Below are 8792 nucleotides of genomic sequence, written 5' to 3'. Positions count from 1 at the left end.
CTTGGAAACAAATAAAATAATAACTAAGATTTGATTTGACAGTGCTGGACACATATTAAGTGTCCAATAAGTAGCAACTGTTTGAATGCTGACATGTTGGGAGGGCTAGGAAAACCTATTACTTGAACTCTAATGAAATTAAACCTCTCTCCAGGTTTTCTTCAAGTTAAATCCCGATAACTATTAAATGCAACAAGTGAATATTTTGTCATAACTAATCAATGATATTTTATTTTTTCTTTTTTAGTATATTCTCATTTATCATGAATTCTTTAATACTGTCCCTCATCCTATTGATTTACATTTAAAACTGGAATGTTTCTGAAGCTCTATAAATAATACCAATATAGGAGAATGGCAATTCAAGTACTGTTCACCATTTACAGTGTTATTGATAATAATATAGTGCTTAATATTCCTACCAAAAACGCTAATGAATGGCTCAAGGAAAGACAAGAAGGGTAAGAAAGTGTGTCTTAAACCACAGAGAAGAGTCTTCTGATTTTAAATTTGTTCACTTAATTTTTCTAAGTGCACTTGACGTCAAATAGCACTGTATTTCTCTTAGAATTGCTCAAGCATTTAAATGGATGAAGTTCTGAGCTGCCCTAGTGCTAGTTATTGTGGCTTTGTCTCTTTCTTAAAATGAACTAAATTACTAAGACAACAGAGGAAAGAAGGCTCAGGTATACATTAGGAAAGACACACATAACATTGAAAGGTTATTTGGAATTCCAGAAATAGTTGATACAGTTAGGAAAATCAGCAGAGCAATAGTGAGAGGCGAGAAAAGGATCTGACATCTACAAAGAACACATTTCTCAGATTGTCAAGGAAAGGAATATGCTTAACTAGATAAGGAAAGAATAAATCTTTCCTAGTTGAAATGAATAATAATCCTGGACCAAAAAGACAGTGATTTTGATGAACACAACAGGGAGGTTAATTAGAATGGGGTAGTATCTTAATTTAAGCTTGAAATATAATTTATGTCATTCAGTTGCTAAGTTGTGTCTGACTCTTTGTGACCCCATAGACACTCCAAGCTCTCCTATCCTTCACTGTCTCACAGAGTTTGCTCAAATTCATGTCCATTGAGTCAGTGATGCCATCTAATCATCTTATCCTCTGCCACCCCCTCCTCCTTTTGCCTTCTATCTTTCCCAGGATCAGGGTCTTTTCCAATGAGTCTGTTCCAATGAGTCTTTTCCAATGAGCCACAAAGAGTTGGACACAACTGATCAACTAAGCATGAGCACGTGTCCCAAGCGTGGCCCAGAGTCACTAGTTCATGGTTTGAGGGGCCCTGTGAAGTCTCTCGTGCAGTCGCAAATTCTAAAAGATATGGCTATCAAGAAAGGTCATGAATTCTTCTAGCAGAAATATAAAAAGAATAAACTGTTTCCTAAAAAATTATATTAAATGAAAGTTAATATTACAGTGAGTACAGAGGGTGGGGAAGGCTGGACCCATGACTCAGCTCTTTGTGGATGGTTTAGAATAGCTAAAAGTGTTTAGTATGTTCATTCCACCAATGAAAATTAGTGATACTGAACAGATAGTAAAATTATCCTCATCTTTTTCTGAACTGTTTTGGTGATGGAGAAGATGGTATTAGAGATTTTAACCTTGATTTTTAATGTCAAAACTTCTTATATCAAGAAGTGTATATACTTATTATATCAAGAAGTAACTCTCAATATATGGGTATCGAGAGTAAATTCTCTATCATTTTCAAATGTTCCCTTCTTGCTTTTAAAATTGTATTGAAATGTCTATACAGATCGGCAGTTATTACCATTTTTATTTTTGTTTTTCTTATTTAACATATTGTAAAATGCTTCACCATCTATATTATTGACTAGTATTTTAGTTATAGAATATTATGTTATTAAGTTGTAGTGGTCTGATTTACATAAACATCTTATTATTGAACATTTCAGATATTTCTGAATTTTCACTATTATAAATGACATGAAATCATCTTCCATTATAAAACGTATAGCATCTCATTTCACTTTTAGAATAAATTTCAGTGTTGGGGTTACCAGTATAATGAATACAAAAACATTTATGATTTTGAAAATATTTGCTATTTGTTTTCATAATTATTAAGTATATTTGTCAAAATAGTGAAATGAACATTAATAATTAACACCGTATTTTTTCATACTTCATTAATTTTCCCACTACTGTCTCTTTTCTGTTCTAGGATTCAATCCGGGTCAACCCATTGCATTTAGGACAATTGCCTTTTAAATGACATCAAATCATACATCTTGTGATCATAAACTATGAGAACACTGTATTCTCCATTGTCAATGTTTTAATTCTATTTGTGAAAATTCCTCTTATCTGAAAAAAAGATGGTGGTGAATTGTTTATATTTAGTGAGCACTTTAATTTTAAAATGATGTTTATCTTAAAACTCCCCAGATAAGGGAGATTAACAGCCTAAGAATTATTTAATCATTATATTAATATAGAGCCTTGTTTTTCCCCCTCACCCTTTACATTATTTGATTTTTTTTTTTTTTTTGTACAATGATGCTACCTGAAAAAGAAATAGAGACATGTGGGTCTGAAAGTCACAATAATTTGTTCAGAGAATATTATGAATATTTAAAAGTGCACTCCAACATCTGAAATAGTGCATAACACATAGTAAGTAGTTTGTAAATTTATTGGAAGGTTGAATGAATGGATAAATGGATAAATCTTCTTTCTTTATTAAAAGTTCAAGCATTTAAACATATCTTCACTATAACCAATAAAATATTTTATATTTGTGAATAAGTAAAAGGATGGGTAAAAATACTTCCTATCCTTGATCATGATAAAGCAGGAATTAGAAGTAAAAACTGTCATTTCTACTTTTGCCAATGGCTCTGAGGACTTGTTCTTACCACTTACTGTGATTTTCTTCTGTGTTTTTAACTGTGTAAATGTTTTTATCAGTATTGCCTTATTGGATCCTCACAAGAACCTTATCAATAGCTATTTTAACTATATTCAGTTGCAGAGGTAGAACCCAAGCCTTAGATTTTAAAGTTGCTTTTCCCCATCACATAATAAAACTAAGTAGAGGAGCCTTGATTTGAAGCTAGTTCAGTATGAATCTGGAGTTGATATTCTTCCTCATTTAATTTCATTATGTCCCTTGCCTTCATCCAAGGATAAGCTGATAACTGCTAAATCATATATTTACTATATATATTTTTTCTCTTTTTTTAAGGCCATAATCCTAGATTTTTTTTTACTTTAATTATTTTAAAAATGTTTATATTTTTTTAAATTATGAAAGTATGATAACACAGTTACAGGCAACTTAGAAAACACAGTATAAAGTTACACATAGTCCTACTACATATTACAATTAGTTTTTAAGTAGATAAATTGGAGTTTCAATATCAAACTCTCAAAAATTGATACAGTGAATAGAAAGAAAAGTAGAAGGATATAGCGGACCCAAAAAGAACTATGAACCAATTCAAGACAACCCTCAACATAATTAAATTTGTACAGTTTTCACACAAAAGCAGGATACTAATTCTAATAAATTGTCATTGACTGATCTGTTTATCTTACATGGTTTGTTTTATACTTTTCTATTCGTGGTGATGACTTGTAATTGGGTATGAAGTTCATAGTGCAGACACTTTCAGAGTGTCTATTACTCTGGAAACAAAAATGGAAATGCATTTCAAAGTAAGTTGAAAGACAAATGTTAGTTAATATAAAACTGTGTATATGCTAGTCTTTCTAATATTATAAGTTGATTTTGTTAGCTGTAAGTGACAGTCAAAAAAATCAGCTTATTTTTATTTCTCATGGTAAGTTTAATTTTTTGCCTTATTCTCTTATTTAACACACACAGACACACACACTCACATGCCATTTGACTGATAAATTACTGTTATATGTACAGGTGAGGACACAATCCTTCACAGCTGTGTGTTGATATGGAAAATGAAGTCAAAATGTGTAATAATAATCTGAATGGCTCATGAAATCTTTGTATGGGTAAGTTGTCTGGCTTTTTAAATGAGAGAATAGAAACTAAAATTGGTAAGGGCATTCTACCATAAGCAACATTTTCACATTTTCCAATTTGACCCTCATTATAATCTTGTGAAATGAGTAGGGAGGTTAGACATGATCATCCCTATATTACAATGTGTGTGAGTACATAGTCGTCACTCAGTGGTGTCCAACCCTTTGCAACCCCAGGGACTGGAGCCTACTAGGCTCCTCTGTCCATGGAATTATCCAGGCAAGAATACTGTAGCATGTTGCCATTTCCTACTCCAGGGGGGTACAATAAAGTCATATAAATTTGAAACAGATATCCTTGGATCTTGATCAGATTGGGCCACATTATATAAATCATTAGTAAAAAATAAAGCCTTCAGACTCTGGCTATATTCAGCATCCTGTTTGTATCCCTCATCTGTGCAGTTGTTGCTTATTTGTATCTGTAAGTAACTGGGCTGTTGCCTTCTGATTCTATTAATACCTCATTTGCCCTGCATCCTTAATCAAGAGTCATCATTGAAACATGAACAGAGGAATCAGAAAGTTTTACCTCTACAATGAATGGAGACTTTAGAAAGGCCCCTGCTTTCAAGTTCTTGCTAGAAAATTTTTGCTTCTTTCCCTATAGAGCCAGTGGGATGGACTTGAGTGTTAAAGTCAGAGATTTGGGGTGAAAATTCCAGACCCAGCACCTGCTATTTGTTATATTTTTATCTCCTAAGCATGAATTTCCTACCAGTAAGATAGGGTAAGAAGATCTAACACGAGCTATTTTCTACCCACTAGACCCGGAAAAGTTGCTTCCTTGCATGATTTAACTTAGTCTTTATAACATACTCATTGGTAGATATTATTCTATTTATAAACTTCCTTTCTTTTTTTTAAGTGATGAATTAGGAATAATACCAACTCAACACATACATACTTGTTATGAATGTTTAGTTTGCAGCACGGTGCTTTCCCAATGAGAATATATATATAGTGATTGAATTAATCTTAAAGGCTCAATTGAGTTCAGATTTTTAAAGATATAATTCAGGGATTAGTCATGATTTTTGAGCACCTCTATAAGCTTTGTCACATTTCCTCTTCTATCTGTAGATAAGGAAGTCACCAGATCAGGGATGTGGCAGGCATGACTAATAAACTGCCCTCCTCCTTTCCTCAGAACTTTGATATGGCTTCAGAATCTTTCTAACAATTGATGCTGGGAAAATACTACTATGTGATCAAAGTTGGCAGTTGAGATAAAAAAAAGGTTTCTTATCTCCACCACAACTGGATCCTTTCCCTTCCCCTATATCAAAGCTCTGACATCTTAAAGTATTTAATAATTTATATGTACCACAATTCTTCCTGATATCCCATACCACATTCAACAAATTTCTAATTTTGTGTTCTTACTGACATGAAGATCATTAGCACGTAAGATAATTTTTCATATACATGCACCAACTTTTCAATGATCATAATAGTAGTACAAACTGGTCTGAGACAAATTTTTCTTTCTCATCATTGTAGATGCTACATGTTCACTGTGGTGGCTTTCATCTTTTCCTTGGAAATCATGCAAAACCACAACTTTGTAACTGTTTGTACTCTTGGGGCTCTCACAGAGTCCAAATGTGCAGAAAACAATATTTGTTGTATTCTTGTTCATTTACATTGCAACTGTCGGGGGCAACTTGCTAATTGTGGTGATCATCAGTAGCAGTCCAGCACTCCAGGGCTCCCCCATGTACTTATTCCTGGCTTTTCTGTCCTTCCTGGATGCATGCTTCTCCTCTGTCATTGCCCCAAAGATGATTGTGGACTCTCTCCATGAAAGGAAAACCATTTCCTTCGAAGGCTGCATGACCCAGCTCTTTGCTGAACACTTCTTTGCTGGGGTGGAGGTGATTGTCCTCAGTGCCATGGCCTATGACCGCTATGTGGCCATCTGCAAGCCCTTGCACTATTCTTCTATCATGAACCACAGACTCTGTGTCCTTCTCATGGTGGTAGCCTGGACAGGGGGTTTCATTCATTCCATGATACATATTCTCTTCACTTTCCAGCTGCACTTCTGTGGCTCCAATGTCATCGATCACTTCATGTGTGACTTGTACCCACTGCTGGAGCTTGCCTGAACTGACACTCACATTTTGGGGCTTTTGGTAGTCACCCAACAGTGGGTTTATCTGTATCTTAATCTTCTCCTTGTTGCTTGTCTCCTATGGGGTCATCCTGCTGTCTCTGAGAACCCATAGCTCTAAAGGGCAGCAGAAAGCCCTCTCCACCTGTGGATCTCACATTGCTGTTGTGATTTTATTCTTCGTCCGATGCATATTTGTGTATGCACGACCTCCATCTGCTTTATCCTTTGACAAAATGGTAGCCATATTTTACACCATCCTAACTCCCTTGCTCAATCCTTTGATTTACACGTTCAGAAATAAGGAAGTGAAAAGTGCCAGGAGGAAAATGTGGATCAGAATAATGGTGGTTTCTAATGAAAAATAAAATGTTAAACTTTTAGAAAATTTTAAATTAAGTGTAAATGTTGTCAAACTTTCTTAGACAAAAACTTTGTGTCAAACTTATTTGACAGGTAGTAAGTCATCCAATGCTTCCCTGGTAGCTCAGCTGGTTTAAGAATTCACCTGTAAGCTTGGAGAACCAGGTTCAATTCCTGAGTCAGGAAGATCCACTGGAGAAGGGATAGGTACCCACTCCAGTATTCTTGGGCTTCCCTGGTGACTCAGCTGGTAAACAATATGCTAGGAATGCGGCAGACAGGTCATCCAATAAAAGACCATTAACACGTGGCCAGGGAAATAATGTTTTCTCTCAGATCACTTATGAACTCTAATATGGCAACTCCATTTCCTTATATGTAAATTTAAAAATAATTTAATTTTATGCATATAAGAATCTTTTTTTTTTTTTTTAAGAGAGCCATTACCCAAAATGGGTGGGTCATGGTGGAGAGATCTGACAGAATGTGGTCCACTGGAGAAGGGAATGGCAAACTACTTCAGTATTCTTGCCTTGAGAACCCCATGAACAGTATGAAAAGGCAAAATGATAGGACACTGAAAGAGAAACTCCCCAGGTCAGTAGGTGCCCAATATGCTACTGGAGATCAGTGGAGAAATAACTCCAGAAAGAATGAAGGGATGGAGCCAAAACAAAAACAATATGCAGCTGTGGATGTGACTGGTGATAGAAGCAAGGTCTGATGCTGTAAAGAGAAATATTGCATAGGAACCTGGAATGTCAGGTCCATGAATCAAGGCAAATTGGAAGTGGTCAAACAAGAGATGGCAAGAGTGAATGTAAACATTCTAGGAATCAGCAAACTGAAATGGACTGGAATGGGTGAATTTAACTCAGATGACCATTATATCTACTATTGTGGGCAGGAATCCCTCAGAAGAAATGGAGTAGCCATCATGGTCAACAAAAGAGTCTGAAATGCAGTACTTGGATGCAATCTCAAAAATGACAGAATGATCTCTGTTTGATTCCAAGGCAAACCATTCAATATCACAGTAATCCAAGTCTATTCCCCAACCAGTAACGCTAAAGAAGCTGAAGTTGAACGGTTCTATGAAGACCTACAAGACCTTTTAGAACTAACACTCAAAAAAGATATCCTTTTCATTATAGGGGACTGGAATGCAAAAGTAGGAAGTCAAGAAACACCTGGACATTTCACATGTTTCAATGCCATTCTCCCAAATCTTCCCACCCTCTCCCTCTCCCACAGAGTCCATAAGCCTGTTCTATACATCAGTGTCTCTTTTGCTGTCTCGTATACAGGGTTATCGTTACCATCTTTCTAAATTCCATATATATGCGTTAGTATACTGTATTGGTGTTTGTCCTTCTGGCTTACTTCACTCTGTATAATAGGCTCCAGTTTCATCCACCTCATTAGAACTGATTCAAATGTATTCTTTTTAATGGCTGAGTAATACTCCATTGTGTATATGTACCACAGCTTTCTTATCCATTCATCTGCTGATGGACATCTAGGTTGTTTCCATGTCCTGGCTATTATAAACAGTGCTGCGATGAACATTGGGGTACACGTGTCTCTTTCCCTTCTGGTTCCCTCAGTGTGTATGCCCAGCAGTGGGATTGCTGGATCACCAGGTTCAATGCACGATGCTGGATGCTTGGGGTTGGTGCACTGGGACGACCCAGAGGGATGGTATGGGGAGGGAGGAGGGAGGAGGGTTCAGGATGGGGAACACATGTATAATTTTTTTTAATTAAAATTGAAAAAAATAAATAAATAAATAAATTCTAAAAAAAAAAAAAAAAAGAAAGAAACACCTGGAGTAACAGGAAAATTTGTCCTTGGAATATGGAATGAAGCAGGGCAAAGACTAATAGAGTTTTGCCAAGAAAATGCACTAGTCATAACAAGCACCCTTTCCAACAACACAAGCGAAGACTCTATACACGGGCATCACCAGATGGTCAACACCGAAATCAGACTGATTATATTCTTTGCAGCCAAAGATGGAGAAGCTCTATACAGTCAGCAAAAACAAGACCAGGAGATGACTGTGGCTCAGACCATGAACTCTTTATTGCCAAATTCAGACTTAAATTGAAGAAAGTAGGGAAAACCATTGGCCATTCAGGTATGACCTAAATCAAATCCCTTATGATTATACAGTGGAAGTGAGAAATAGATTTAAGGGCCTAGATCTGATAGAGTGCCTGATGAGCTATGGAATGAGGTTTGTGACATTGTACAGGAG

General features: G+C 35.9%; 1 pseudogene; it reads left to right on the top strand.

Annotated features, from left to right (window-relative positions):
- The first annotated feature begins 5602 nt into the window (after positions 1–5602).
- On the top strand, positions 5603–6537 carry LOC109567571 (olfactory receptor 4C15-like; annotated as a pseudogene).
- The last annotated feature ends 2255 nt before the right edge of the window (positions 6538–8792 follow it).

The sequence above is a fragment of the Bos indicus genome, chromosome 23 (assembly GCF_029378745.1).
Source record: "Bos indicus isolate NIAB-ARS_2022 breed Sahiwal x Tharparkar chromosome 23, NIAB-ARS_B.indTharparkar_mat_pri_1.0, whole genome shotgun sequence".
NCBI lineage: Eukaryota > Metazoa > Chordata > Mammalia > Artiodactyla > Bovidae > Bos > Bos indicus.
The sequence above is the reverse complement of the archived record's forward strand: the minus strand, read 5'-3'. Positions and strand labels throughout refer to the sequence as shown.